The sequence below is a fragment of the Lepus europaeus genome, chromosome X, assembly GCF_033115175.1.
Source record: "Lepus europaeus isolate LE1 chromosome X, mLepTim1.pri, whole genome shotgun sequence".
In the NCBI taxonomy this organism is placed as follows: Eukaryota; Metazoa; Chordata; class Mammalia; order Lagomorpha; family Leporidae; genus Lepus; species Lepus europaeus.
The window spans coordinates 29,445,488-29,461,265 of record NC_084850.1 but is presented as its reverse complement, the minus strand read 5'-3'; positions in this window follow the sequence as shown (position 1 = coordinate 29,461,265).

Sequence of the window (15,778 nt, the reverse complement as noted above, 5' to 3'; positions counted from 1 at the left end):
AGTCCCTTGAGTTCACCGACTCGGAACACGCACAAATTATTCTTAACTCATTAGATCCTCTATTGTTAAACATCAGGGCATTATTTTCAGAGAGTTTATGCCATGAATATTGTGTAAAACAAAAGAAATAGATTCAGTTAATCCATGCTTTGGATGTTTTGATCTAATAATTTATTAATATCTCTGAGATTTTAAATTTTATAGAATAATTATATTTAAATTAATATATAGGAAAGTAAGAAGAAGTAAATAGTTGCATTTATATGGAAACATTTTGCATACTTTTGCTATTTTTATATTAAGGGCCTTCAAATAGTTTGTGGAAAATACATATTGTGAAAAATCGAAAAAAAAAAAAAAAAGCAGGCTCCGCTGTAGCTCAATAGGCTAATCCTCTACCTGCGGCACCAGCACACTGGGTTCTAGTCCCGGTCAGGGTGCCGGATTCTGTCCCGGTTGCTCCTCTTCCAATCCAGCTCTCTGCTATGGCCCGGGAGTGCAGTGGAGGATGGCCCAGGTCCTTGGGCCCTGCACCCGCATGGGAGACCAGGAGAAGCACCTGGCTCCTGGCTTCAGATCAGCGCGGTGCGCTGGCCATAGCGCATTGGCCGCAGTGGCCATTGGAGGGTGAACCAAGCGGAAAAGGAAGATGTTTCTCTCTGTCTCTCTCACTGTCCACTCTGCCTGTCAAAAAAAAATCTATGCATGGATTTTAAATTTTCAAATATTTTGCAACAAAAGTTCCTTTTGTCCATTTGTGTATATATACACACACACACATATATGCATATAAATTTTATTCTATTTGTCTATGTACAAATATATATAATTTTGGCTGGCGCCGTGGCTCAACAGGCTAATCCTCTGCCTAGCAGCACCGGCACACCAGGTTCTAGTCCCAGTTGGGGTGCCGGATTCTGTCCCAGTTGCCCCTCTTCCAGGCCAGCTCTCTGCTATGGCCCGGGAGTGCAGTGGAGGATGGCCCAAGTCCTTGGGCCCTGCACCCGCATGGGAGACCAGGAGAAGTACCTGCCTCCTGGTTTTGGATCAGCGTGGTGCGCCGGCTGCAGCACGCCGGCCGTGGTGGCCATTGGAGGGTGAACCAATGGCAAAGGAAGACCTTTCTCTCTGTCTCTCTCTCTCACTGTCCACTCTGCCTATCAATATATATATATATATATATATATATATATATAATTTTGTTAATTAAAAATTTTATTTAAGGAATACAAACTACATGCATTTCCTATAAACAAATTTAGGAACATAGTGATTCTTCCCACCGTACCTCCTTCCTGCCCATATTTCCTCCCTTCTTCCTATTCCCTCTCCCATTCCCATTCTTATTTTTAACAAAGATCTATTTTCTTTTAACTTTATATTTATAAGATTAACCCTGTAGAGAGTTCAACAAATAATATGAAGAAAAAATAAACAAACAAACAAACAAACAAAAAACAAGCAGAAAGCATGCTCCTCAACAGTCAAAACAAGGGTGTTCCTAATTATCACATCACAAAGTGTCAATTTCAATTTTATAGATTACTTTTCAGGTACTGTATTAATTGCCACAGAACAGAGAGCATATTGCATTTGTCTTTTTGTGACTGGCTTATTTCACTAACCATAATCTTTTCCAGCTTCATCCATTTTGTTGCAATTGACAGTATTTCAGTTTTTACTGTTGTGTAGTATTCTGTAGTGTATATGTACCATAATTTATTTATCTAATCATAAGTTGATAGACAACTGGGGTGATTCCATATCTTAGCTATTTTGAATTGTGCTTCAATGAATATAGTGGTACAGATAACACTTTCATATGCTGATTTCACTTCTCTTGGGTAAATTTCTAGAAGTGGGATGGCTGGGTAATATGGTAGGTCTATATTCAGATTTCAGCTATTTACATACTGTCTTCCACAGTGGCTGCACCAGTTTAAATTCCCACTAACATTGGATTAGAGTACCCTTTTCCATATATCCTCGTCAGCATTTGTGGTTTGTTGATTTATTTATGTGAGTCATTCTAACTGGAGTGAGGTAAAACCTCATTGTGGTTTTCATTTGCATTTCTTTGATGGCTAGTGATCCTGAGCATTGGAACTCATAAAAGAGCTTGGTAAAGTAGCAGGATATAAAATCAACACACAAAAATTGATAGCCTTTGTATACACAGACAATGCCATAGCTGAGAATGAACTCCAAAGATCAATCCCAATCACAATGGCTACAAAAAAATTGAAATAACTTGGAATAAATTTAACCAATGATGTCAAAGAATTCTATGATGAAAATTATAAAATATTAATGAGAAAAATAGAAGAAGACATAAACTGTGGAAAATATTCTATGTTCATGGATTGGAAGAATCTGTATCAATAAAATATCCATACAAAATCAAGCAATTTATAGTTTCAATGTAATCCCAATCAAAATACTAATGACATTCTTCTCAGATCTAGAAAAATGATGCTAAAATTCATATGGAAACACAAAAGACCCTGGAGAGCTAAAATGATTTCATACAACAAAAATAAATCTGGAGGCATCACAATATCAGATCTCAAGACTTACCACAGGGCACTTATAATCAAAAGAGCCTGGAACTGTTACACAAACAGATGTGTAGACCAATGGAACAGAATAGAAATGCCAGAAATGAATTGACACATCTACGACCAATTTATTTTTGACAAAGCAGCTAAAATCAACCCATGAAGCAAAGACAGTCTCTTCAACAAATCATGCTGGGAAAACTGGATCTCTGCCAGAAGAAGTGTGAAACAAGGCGGAGCCAAGATGGTGGATAGTGAGGGCGCACACTGATAGTCTAGGAAAAGATAGCTAAATAAAAGTGGAGTTACTGTAGCCTCAGGAAAAGGCTCAGGAAAAAATTGCAGAGGAAACTCTTCCGGATCTAGTGGATGTGACACGGAGGACTTACAGGTAGAGCAAGGTCGCCCACTGCATGGAAGCCGAGCCACAGGAGCTGAGCCGCGGGAGCAGAGCAACAGGAGCTGAGCTGCAGAGTCTGCGCACCAGCGCTGGAAGGGGAGGTGAGAAAAAAACCTCGGTAACCCAAGACATTGGTGGGAGAAGGCAGAAACAGCCTAGAGGGAATGCGGCCTGAAGCCCCACTGGGGAAAGTTCACCAGGCTGACTGGAGGAGAGAAAAAAATGAATAAATAAGGGGAACTGGCACAGACATTAGCCTCTCTCTCCACTCACCTTACAAGCCGAGCAAGACAAAGAGCATACATAAAATTTTACATACGTGAAATGGCTCCTGCCATTAGCCAAGCAGAAAAACCTGACTCTGGTGGGGAGAAATAACAAGAGGTTAGGACCTAGTGAAAGAGCAGAGCTAACAAACTGAGACTGTGAAAATCTGAGGGTGGGTGAGAGAACTCACTGAGTACACAAACTCAGTAACCTTGGCAACCCAGTGAGAGACTGTGGAGAAATTTGAGACCACACTGAGGGCTGCATAAACTCTTTGTGCGGTCCCAGGGGTAGGCAGATGATTACCCACAGTGCCAGATTTCATACATCAACTACCCTCAATTCCACTCAGCTGTGCGGAATTAATTCCCAACTGAGTAAAAAAAGAGAGAGAGAGAGAGAGAGAAAGAGCGAGAGCAAGCAAGAGAGAGAACAACCTGGGTGAGTCACCTAGGCACACCGTTAACCCTGAAGAACCAAACGGAGCTCTCTGGCCAAACCCATCACAAATTCTAAGGATCCATCAAAAGTAGATGGTCCAGTTAATCTGTAGTCATAGTATAACCAGAAAAAAACACCACAACAAAGAAATCAAAGAACATCTCCACAATGCCAAACAAACGCAGAAACAAGAACAAGGAAGGCACTATAATTCCCCCAAATGAAAAAGACTCCTCAATTCAAGTTTATGAAGATGATGAGATAGAAGAAATTAAAGAAGCAGATCTCAAAAAATTGATAAGAAAATTAAGAAGTTCTCAAAAACAAATTCTTGAACTACAGAAATCCTTACTGGACAGGATAGAAAATCTCTCGAGTGAAAATGAAATATTAAGGAGGAATCAAAATGAAACACAGAAACTAGTAGAACATGAAACTGTGATAGTGACGAGAAATCATAAAGAAATGAAGAATTCAATAGATCAAATGACAAACACATTAGAGAGCCCTAAAAAGGGAATGGGTGAAGCAGAAGAGAGAATATCAGACTTAGAGGACAGAGAACAGGAAAGGAAACAGTCAAATCAAAGAAAAGAAGAGGAAATTAGAAATCAAAAAAAATATTGTTGGGAATCTACAGGATACTATTAAAAAAAACCCAACATTCAGGTTCTAGGAGTTCCTGAAGGCATGGAGAGAGAGAAAGGATTAGAAGGCATTTTCAGTGAGATAAGAGCAGAAAATTTCCCAAGTTTGGAGAAGGACAGAGACATCCTAGTACAGGAAGCTCATAGAACCCCTAATAAACATGACCAAAAGAGATCCTCACCACGACATGTTGTAATTAAACTCACCACAGTGAAACATAAAGAAAAGATCCTAAAATGTGCAAGAGAGAAATGTCAGACTACTCTCAGAGGATCTCCAATTAGACTCACATTGAATTCTCATGAGAAACCCAAAGAGCTAGGAAGGAATGGCTAGACATAGCCCAGGTACTAAGAGAGAAAAACTGCCAGCCCACAATATTATATCCTGCAAAGCTCTCATTTGTGAATGAAGGTGAAATAAGGACCTTTCACAGCAAACAGAAATTGAAAGAATTCGTCGCCACTCGTCCAGCATCCAAAGATGCTTAAAGATGTGATACACGCAGAAACACAGAAACACTGTCACCAATATGAAAGAAGGTAAAGGAAGGAAACCTCACAGCAAAAGATCACAGGAAGTTGAAAACATATATTAGAAAATATCTTTGGCAAATGGCAGGGCAAAGTTACTACTTAGCAATAGTCACAATGAACGTTAATGGCCTGACTGTCCAGTTAAAAGACACAGATTGGCTGATTGGGTTAAGGAACAAAACCACCCATCTAACTGCTGCTTACAAGAAACACATCTTTCCAACAAAGATACATACAGACTGAAAGTGAAAGGCTGGAAAAAGATATACCATGCCAACACAAACGAAAAAAGAGTGGTTGTAGCCATCTTAATATCGGACAACATAAACTTTACCACAAAAACTGTTAGGAGAGACAAAGAGGGGCACTATATAATGATTAAGGGATCCATTCAACAGGAAGATATAATTATTATCAATGTATATGCACACAATTACAGGGCACCAGTTTATTTAAAAGATTTGTTAAGGGACTTAAAGGGAGACTGACCCCAATAAAATAGTACTGCAGGACTTCAATACTCCACTCTCAGAGATAGACAGATCAACCAGACAGAAGATCAACAACGATACAGCAGATTTAAACGACACTATAGACCAAATGGATCTAACAAATATGTATAGAACTTTTCATCCTACACTTAAAGAATTTACATTCTTCTCAGCAGTACATGGAACCTTCTCTAGGATTAACCACATACTAGGCAATAAAGCAAGTCTCAGCAAATTCAAAAGAATTAGAATCATACCATGCAGCTTCTCTGATCACAGTGGAATGAAGGTGCAAATTAGCAACTCAGAAATCCCTAGAGCATATGCAAACACATGGAGATTGAACAACATGCTCCTGAAGGAACAATGGGTCATAGAAGAAATTAAAAGAGAAATCAAAAACGTTCTGGAAGTAAATGAGGATAACAGCATAACATACCAAAACTTATGGGATAGAGCAAAAGCAATGTTCAGAGGAATGTTTGTATCAATAGGTGCCTACATCAAGAAATTGGAAAGGCACCAAATAGATGAGCTTTCAAGTCATCTCAAGGATCTAGAAAATCTGCAGCAAACCAGACCCAAAGCTAGTAGGAGAAGAGAAATAATTAAAATCATAGAAGAAATCAACAGGATCAATCCAAAAAAACATTACAAAAAATCAGCCAAACGAGGAGCCAGTTTTTTGAAAAAAATAAACAAAATTGACACCTCATTGGCCCAACTAATTAAAAAAAGAAAAGACCCAAATCAATAAAATCAGAGATGAAAAAGGAAATGCAACAACAGACACCAGAGAAATAAAAAGAATCATCAGAAATTACTACAAGGACTTGTATGCCAGCAAACAGGGAAATCTATCAGAAATGGATAGATTCCTGGACACATGCAACGCACCTAAATTGAACCAGGAAGACATAGAAAACCTAAATAGACCCATAACAGAGACAGAAATTGAAACAGTAATAAAGGCTCTCCCAACAAAGAAAAGTTCAGGACCAGATGGATTCACTGCTGAATTCTACCAGACATTTAGAGAAGAACTAACTCCAATTCTTCTCAAACTATTCAGAACAATAAAAAGAGGGAATCCTCCCAAACTCTTTCTATGAAGCCAGCATCACCTTGATCCCTAAGCCAGAAAAGGATGCAGCATTGAAAGAGAATTACAGACCAATATCCATGATGAACATAGACACAAAAATCCTCAATAAAATTCTCGCCAATTGCATGCAACAACAAATCAGAAAGTTCATCCACCCAGACTAAATGGGATTTATCCCTGGTATGCAGGGATGGTTCAATGTTCGCAAAACAATAGGTGTGATACACCAAATTAACAAACTGCGGAAGAAAAATCATATAATTATCTCAATAGATGCCGAGACAGCATTTGGTAAAATACAACACCCTTTCATGATGAAAACTCTAAGCAAACTGGGTATGGAAGGAACATTCCTCAATGCTATCAAAGCAATTTATGAAAAACCCATGGCCAGCATCCTGTTGAATGGGGAAATGTTGGGAGCATTTCCACTGAGATCTGGTACCAGACAGGGATGCCCACTCTCACCACTGCTATTCAATATAGTTCTGGAAGTTTTAACGAGAGCTATTAGGCAAGAAAAAGAAATTAAAGGGATACACATTGGGAAGGAAGAAGTCAAACTATCCCTCTTTGCAGATGATATGATTCTTTATTTAGGGGACCCAAAGAACTCCACTAAGAGACTATTGGAACTCATAGAAGAGTTTGGCAAAGTAGCAGGGTATAAAATCAATGCACAAAAATCAACAGCCTTTGAATACACAGGCAATGCCACAGTTGAGGAAGAACTTCTAAGATCAATCCCATTCACGATACCTACAAAAACAATCAAATACCTTGGAATAAACTTAACCAAGGACATAACAGATCTCTACAATGAAAATTACAAAACCTTACAGAAAGAAATAGAATAGAATATCAAAAAATGTTAAAATCTTCCATGCTCATGGATTGGAAGAATCAATAGCATAAAAATGTCCATTCGCCCAAAAGCAATTTATACATTCAATGCAATACCAATCAAGGGGGAACGGCAAGATGGCGGAATAGGAAGGGAGCATACTATTAGTCCGGGTGAGAGACAGGTTAATAAAAGTGGAGATACTGCAGGGTCAAGGAAGAGTAGGGGAAAAAACAGCAGAGGAAACTCTTCTGGAACTAGTGATTCACAGTGGACCTGCGTGGAGAGCGTGGGAGCCCAAGTTTGGGACACCAGCGGGAGACTCAACACACCAGCGCTGGAACGCGAGGTGAGCCGAACCTCAATAGCCCGAAACATCAGCGGGCAAGCGGAAAGAGGAGACTAGAGGGAATGAGGCTTGAAACTCCGTGGGGAAAAGTTCACCAGGCTAACTAGAAGAGAGAGAGGAAAAAAAAGTGACCGATACGGACACGAGTTTCTCTCTCTCCGCTCACCCCTCAAAGGCAAGCAAGACAAAGAGCAGGTGCCATTTTGGTCATACGTCATAAGCAATGTGACCTCAGGTCTGCACTGGCCCTGAGCCTAGCAGAAAAACCTGACTCCAGGGGGAGGGGTGAAATAACAGGAGATTAGCACATAACTTGACAACAGAGTGGGTGACTGCAGGAGAATTGGAGCCCACACCGAGGGCAGCACAGATTCCCTGTGTGGTCCTTGGGAAAGAGCTTCTGATCTCTGGCTCCTGTGGGTATATCATTTGCCTAACTACCTCCAATTACGTTCAGCTGTGCAGAATTACTTCCCTTTTGAATCAAAAAAAGAAAGAAAGAAAGAGAGATTTACCACACCTAACCTGGGAGTGTCATCTTTGACACACCCTCAACCCTGAGGAACCAAACACAGCTCTCAGTCCACACTCATCTCAAGCCTCTAAGGCTCCACTGAAAGCAGACAGTCCACTTAATATAGAGCCATAGTGTAACAAGAAAAAACACCACAGTGAAGAAACCAAATATCTCCAACATGCCAAACAACAAACGCAAAAACCAAGCTAACAAGAACAAGGAAGATACTATGACACCCCCAAATGAAAAAGACACCCCAATTCAAGATTATGAAGATAATGAGATAGAAGAAATGCAAGAAGCGGATCTCAAAAAATTGATAAGAACATTAAGAAGTTCTCAAAAACAAATTCTTGAACTACAGAAATCCTTAATGGACAAGATAGAAAATCTCTCTTGTGAAAATGAAATATTAAGGAGGAATCAAAATGAAATGAAACAACTAGTAGAACAAGAAACTGTGATAGTGATGAGAAATCATAATGAAATGAAGAATTCCATAGATCAAATGACAAACACATTAGAGAACCTTAAAAACAGAATGGGCGAAGCAGAAGAGAGAATATCAGACTTAGAAGACAGAACAGGAAAGGAAACAGGCAAACCAAAGAAAAGAAGAAGAAATTAGAAATCTAAAAAATATTGTCGGGAATCTACAGGATACTAATAAAAAACCGAACTTTCGGGTTCTAGGAGTTCCTGAAGGCATGGAGAGGAAGAAAGGATTAGAAGGCATTTTCAGTGAGATATTAGCAGAAAATTTCCCAGGTTTGGAGAAGGACAGAGGCATCTTAGTAGAGGAAGCTTATAGAACCCCTAATAAACATGACCAAAAGAGATCCTCACCACGACATGTTGTAATCAAACTCACCACAGTGAAACATAAAGAAAAGATCCTAAAATGTACAAGAGAGCAATGTCAGATTACTCTTAGAGGATCTCCAATTAGACTCACAGCAGACTTCTCATCAGAAACCCTACAAGCTAGAAGGGAATGGCTAGACATAGCCCAGGTACTAAGAGAGAAAAACTGCCAGCCCAGAATATTATATCCTCCAAAGCTCTCATTTGTGAATGAAGGTGAAATTAAGACTTTTCATAGCAAACGGAAATTGAAAGAATTTGTTGCCACTCATCCTGCCCTGCAAAAGATGCTTAAAGATGTGTTACACACAGAAACACAGAAACATGGTCACCAATATGAAAGAAGGTAAAGGAAGGAAACCTCACAGCAAAAGATCACAGGAAGCTCAATTTCTCTTTGACATAGAATTAAACTCTGATGCTCTGTTAAATCAATGTGTTAAAGTAATCTATTATGTTCTTTGATGTCTGTTAAATTTTAATTGTTCAAAAACAGCTGAATTTTCCAATGGTAGTTTTTTCACTTTATGTTGCTATATGGGCAAAATGTTGAAATCTTTACCTAATATATACTAAACTGATCTTCTGTATACAAAGAGAATTGAAAATGAATCTTTACATGAATGGAAGGGGAAAGGGAGCGGGAAAGGGGAGGGTTGAGGGCGGGAGGGAAGTCATGAGAGGGGGGAAGCCATTGTAACCTATAAGCTATACTTTGGAAATTTATATTCATTAAATAAAAGTTTAATAAAAAAAGAGCTATGGGTTATTTAAATATGTGCATATTTTCTCTCTTCCCCACTTAATGCTGTATAATTGTTCAAACCTGGTAAATGCCACTCTTAGGATCATTGATTACTATCCTCACTCTGTCTTTTAGGACCTTGTCTAAATATGATCAGAGTCGGCAAACTTGGAAGGCTTCCATAGCCTTGGCAACTCATGACGACAGCCTAGGGTGGTTACTGGCGCCATAAACTAGAGTGTCAATTTGTTGGGTCAACAACAGAAGCCACTGTGCACTTGCTCCTCATGTGGGATCTCTGTCCTTAATGTGTGTACATTTTTATTTAATACTATAACTAGTACTCAAACAGTATGTTTCACTTTGTGTTTCTATGTGGGTCCAAACTGTTGAAATCTTTATACTAAATTGATCTTCTGTATGTAAAGAGAATTGAAAATGAATCTTGATGTGAATCGAGGGAGAGAGGGAGCGGGAGAGGGGAGGGTTGCGGGTGGGAGGGAAGTTATGGGAGGGGGAAGCCATTGTAATCCATAAGCTGTACACTGGAAATTTATATTCATTAAATAAAAGTTTAAAAAAAAGAAAAATAATAAGAAGTTTATTGAGGTTAAAAAAAATACCAATCAAGATACTGAAGACCTTCTTCTCAGATCTGGAAAAATTATGCTGAAATTCATATGGAGACAGAGGAGACCTCGAATAGTAAAGCAATATTGTACAACAAAAACAAAGTCAGAGGCATCACAATACTAGATTTCAGGACATACTACAGGGCAGTTATAATCGAAACAGCATGGTACTGGTACAGAAACAGATGGATAGACCAATGGAACAGAATAGAAAAACCAGAAATCCACCCAAACATCTACAGCAGACTTATATTTGATCAAGGATCCAAAAACAATCCCTGGAGTAAGGACAATCTATTCAATAAATGATACTGGGAAAATTGGATTTCCACATTCAGAGTCATGAAGCAAGACCCCTACCTTTCACCTTACACAAAAATTGACTCAACTTGGATTAAAGACTTAAATCTATGACCCAACACCATCAAATTATTAGAGAGCATTGGAGAAACCCTGCAAGATATAGGAACTGGCAAAGACTTCTTGGAAAAGACCCCAGAAGAACGGGCAATCAAAGCAAAAATTAACATTTGGGATTGCATCAAGTTTCTGTACTTCAAAAGAAACAGTCAGGAAAGTGAAGAGGCAACCGACAGAATGGGAAAAAATATTTGCAAACTATGCAACAGATAAAGGGTTCATAACCAGAATCTCCAAAGAAATCAAGAAACTCCACAACATCAAAACAAACAACCCACTTAAGAGATGGGCCAAGGACCTCAATAGACATTTTTCAAAAGAGGAAATCCAAATGGCCAACAGGCACATGAAAAAATGTTCACCATCACTAGCACTCAGGGAAATGCAAATCAAAACCACAATGAGGTTCCATCTCACCCCGGTGAGAATGGCTCACATTCAGAAATCTACCAACAACAGATGCTGGAGAGGATGTGGGGAAAAAGGGACACTAACCCACACTGTTGGTGGGAATGCAAACTGGTTAAGCCACTTTGGAAGTCTGTCTGGAGATTCCTCAGAAACCTGAATATAACCCTACCATACAACCCAGCAGTACCACTTCTTGGAATTTACCTAAAGTAAATTTAATTGGGGAACAAAAAAGCTGTCTGTACCTTAATGTTTATTGCAGTTCAATTCACAATAGCTAAGACCTGGAACAACCCCAAATGCCCATCAACAGTAGACTGGATCAAGAAATTATGGGACATGTACTCTATAGAATACTATAATAGTGGTCAAAAACAATGAAACCCGGCCATTTGCAACAAGATGGAGGAATCTGGAAAACATTATGCTGAGTGAATTAATCCAGCCCCAATGGGACAAATATCATATGTTCTACTTGATCGGTGATTACTACCTGAGCACCAAAGGGCAAACCTGTGGAAGTGAAGTGGACACTATTAGAAACAGTGACTTGATCAGCTCTTGTGCTGACTGTTGATGTACAATGTAATACTTTATCCATTTTAGTATTTTTTTGTTCTAGTACTATTGGTTGAACTCTGTAATTAACACACAGTTATTCTTAGGTGTTTAAATTTCAACTTAAAAATGATCCCTGTTAGAAATCTGGAAAACATTATGCTGAGTGAAATAAGCCAGTCCCAAAGGGACAAATATCATATGTTCTACTTGATCGGTGACAACTAACTGAGCACCAAAAAGGAACCCTGTTAAAGTGAAATGAACACTATGAGAAATGGTGACTTGATCAGCCCTTGCCCTGATTGTTCATGAACAACTTAATACTTTATACCTTGTAGTATTTTTTTTTGGTTGTTCTACTTTAATACTTTTGGTTGAATTTTGTAATCAATACATAGTTATTCTTAAGTGTTGAAACTTAACTGAAAAGTGATCGCTGTTAAATATAAGAGTGGGAATAAGAGAAGGAAGAGATGTACAATTTGGGATATGCTCACTCTGACTCTTCCCAAACGGTAGAGTTTGAAACCTACCAGGGGATTCCAATTCAATCCCATCAAGGTGGCATGTACCAATGCCATCTCACTAGTCCAAGTGATCAATTTCTGTTCACAATTGATCATAATGATAGGACTAAGAGTCAAAGGGATCACATAAACAAGACTAGTGTTTGCAAATACTAACCTATAGAATAAAAAAGGAGAGAACGATCCAACATGGGAAGTGAGATACCCAGCAGACTCATAGAATGCAGGTGTCCTAAATAGCACTTTGGCCTCAGAATGAGCCCTTAATTCATGCTGATCCAGCTGAAAAGCGCATGAGAGTATTTCAGGCATGGAAAGCCAAGACACTCTGGAAAAAAAAATGACCTAAATGAAAGATCTCCAGGAGTGAGAAACCAGTGGAAGGAACAGGTCATCAAAGAAGGAGGTACCTTTTTCTGAAGAGAGGAGAGAACTTCCACTTTGACTATGGCCTTGTCTAAATATGATCAGAGTCTGTGAATTCAAAAGGCTTCCATAGCCTCGGCAACTCATGACAAGAGCCTAGGGTGATTACTGATGCCATAAACAAGAGTGTCAATTTGTTAAGTCAACAACAGGAGTCACTGTGCACTTACTCATCACGTAGGATCTCTGTCCTTAATGTGCTGTACATTGTGATTTAACTAGTACTCAAAAATTATTTTTCACTTTGTGTTTCTATGTGAGGACATATTGTTGAAATCTTTACATAATATATGCTAAACTGGGCCGGCGCCTTGGCTCACTAGGCCAATCCTCCACCTTGCGGCGCCGGCACACCGGGTTCTAGTCCCGGTCGGGGCTCCGGATTCTGTCACGGTTGCCCCTCTTCCAGGCCAGCTCTCTGCTGTGGCCAGGGAGTGCAGTGGAGGATGGCCCAAGTGCTTGGGCCCTGCACCCCATGGGAGACCAGGAGAAGCCCCTGGCTCCTGCCATCGGATCAGCGCGGTGCGCCGGCCGCAGCGTGCCAGCCGCGGCGGCCATTGGAGGGTGAACCAATGGCAAAAAGGAAGACCTTTCTCTCTGTCTCTCTCTCTCTCACTGTCCACTCTGCCTGTCAAAAAATAAAAAAATAAAAAATATATATATGCTAAACTGATCTGTATATAAAGGAAGTTGAAAATGAATCTTGATGTGAATGGAAAGGGAGAGGGCGAGGGAGATGGGAGGATTGCTGGTGGGAGGGAAGTTATGGGGGGGGGAAGCCATTGTAATCCTTAAGGTGTACTTTGGAAATTTATATTCATTAAATAAAGTTAAAAAAAAATAAGAAGTGTGAAACAAGACCCCTACGTTACATTTTACATGAAAATCCATTCAAAATGAGTCAAAGACCTAAATCTATGACCTGGTCCCATGAAATTATTAGAGAACATTGGGGAAAACCTGCAAGAAATTGGCATAGGCAAATACTTCTTGGAAAAGACCCCAGAAGCACAGGCAAACAAAACCAAAATTGACAAATTGGATTATATCAAAATGAGAAGCTACTGTACTGCAAAAGAAGCTCTCAGCAAAATGAAGAGAATACCAACAAAATGGGAGAAAATGTTTGCAAACCGTGCAAATGAAAAAGGGTTAATTTCCACAATTCATAAAGAGCTCAAGAAACCCAACAACAAAACACAAACAATCCAGTTAAGAAATGGGCAAAGGACCTAAACAGAAATTATTCAAGAGAGGAAATTCAAATTTCCAACAGGGACATAAAGAAATTCTCAGCTCCATGTACATTTTTGAGTGTCCTTATACATAACATTCCTAAGAAATGTCCTAAGAAAGTCACCAAATAATTATTTTTAGAAATATCTCCCAATTGAGAGTTTAAAAATTATTCCTTCTAAAAAGGAAAAATTTTAAATGAATCTTTTAAACATTTATTTATTTATTTGAAAGTCAGATTTACACACAGAGAGGAGAGACAGAGAGAGACAGAGAGAGAGTGAGGTCTTCCATGCGCTGGTTCACTCCCCAGATGGCTGCAATGGCCAGAGTTACACTGATCCGAAGTCAGGAGCAGGATCTTCCGCTGAGTCTTCCCATGTGGGAGCAGGGGCCCAAAGACTTGGGCCATCTTCTACTGCTTTCTCAGGCCATAGCAGAGAGCTGAATTGGAAGTGAAGCAGCGGTGATTGAACCAGCGTCCATATTGGATGCTGGCACTGCAGGCGATGGCTTTACTTGCTTTGCTACAGCGTTGGCACCAAATGAATTTTAAACGTAAATTAGAAATGATCCCTTTAAAAATAACCTATAACTCATAATTTCAGAAACACATATGAGTCTTTCCCCCAACTGTTACAATACAATGAAAACTTACTATATGCAAAAGTAATTTTCTGTCTGCTGTTACCATATTTAAAAATCAAGCACATCAGCTAATAACCTTGCACACTTTGTGAGTATGCTTTTGGTTCCCTAGAAGCTTTAAGTTATGACTCTTTAAATGCAAATATATTACAGCTTTTTTTGATTTTAAGTTTGTCAAAATCCATGATAATTGCTTTTTCTGGTCTCAAATGATCCATCTACAAATCCATATGACTACCTTACATTCTGGCTTCAGCATTTTTGGGCATGCTCTTCCCTCATTCTGCAAAGCTTCTCTTTCCCACCACCTCTGCCCTTTGTCAATCTTACTCCATTCCTCAATTAGGTCTCAGTTTAGAAATCATTATCTCTTAGATGCTATCCTAGGCTGCCAGGCCTGCATAAGGAAAACCCTCTTATGTGTTCTTCCCAAATTTTGAGCTAAGTGCTTTATATACACAAATCCAAATAAACCAATTCACACAGCGTTGGTACAGCCTTTAGTACCTTCATTTCTCATTCACACAGGCTTTCATATTTCCTAGACATGATGATTCTGTATTGTACTATATAGTCTGCCTTGTTTTGGCTATAGCTTACTCAAACATCTATAGTTGACAAGCGCTTAGTGATGGCTTGTTAGAAAAGTCTTTCTCACCACTATGCAAATTAAAAAATCACATTGATTACAGTATAGAAGAGGAGAGCTTATTGATAAAGGGTATGAATCATACAAATAACAAAGTGTCCGAAACTGTTGATGGAGAGCATCTTGGAAATTGGAGACTGCAGACCAGTAGTAACAGGATGATGTTAGAAGTGGTAGTAGTAGGCAGGCACCACAGCTCAATAGGCTAATCCTCTGCCTAGCAGTGCCGGCACACCGGGTTCTAGTCCCGGTCGGGGCGCCGGATTCTGTCCCGATTGCCCCTCTTCCAGGCCAGCTCTCTGCTGTGGCCCGGGAGTGCAGTGGAGGATGGCCCAAGTCCTTGGGCCCTGCACCCCATGGGAGACCAGGAGAAGCACCTGGCTCCTGCCTTCGCATCAGCGTGGTGTGCCTGCTGCAGCGCGCCAGCCACGCCGGCCATTGGGGGGTGAACCAATGGCAATGGAAGATCTTTCTCTCTGTCTCTCTCTCTTTCACTGTCCACT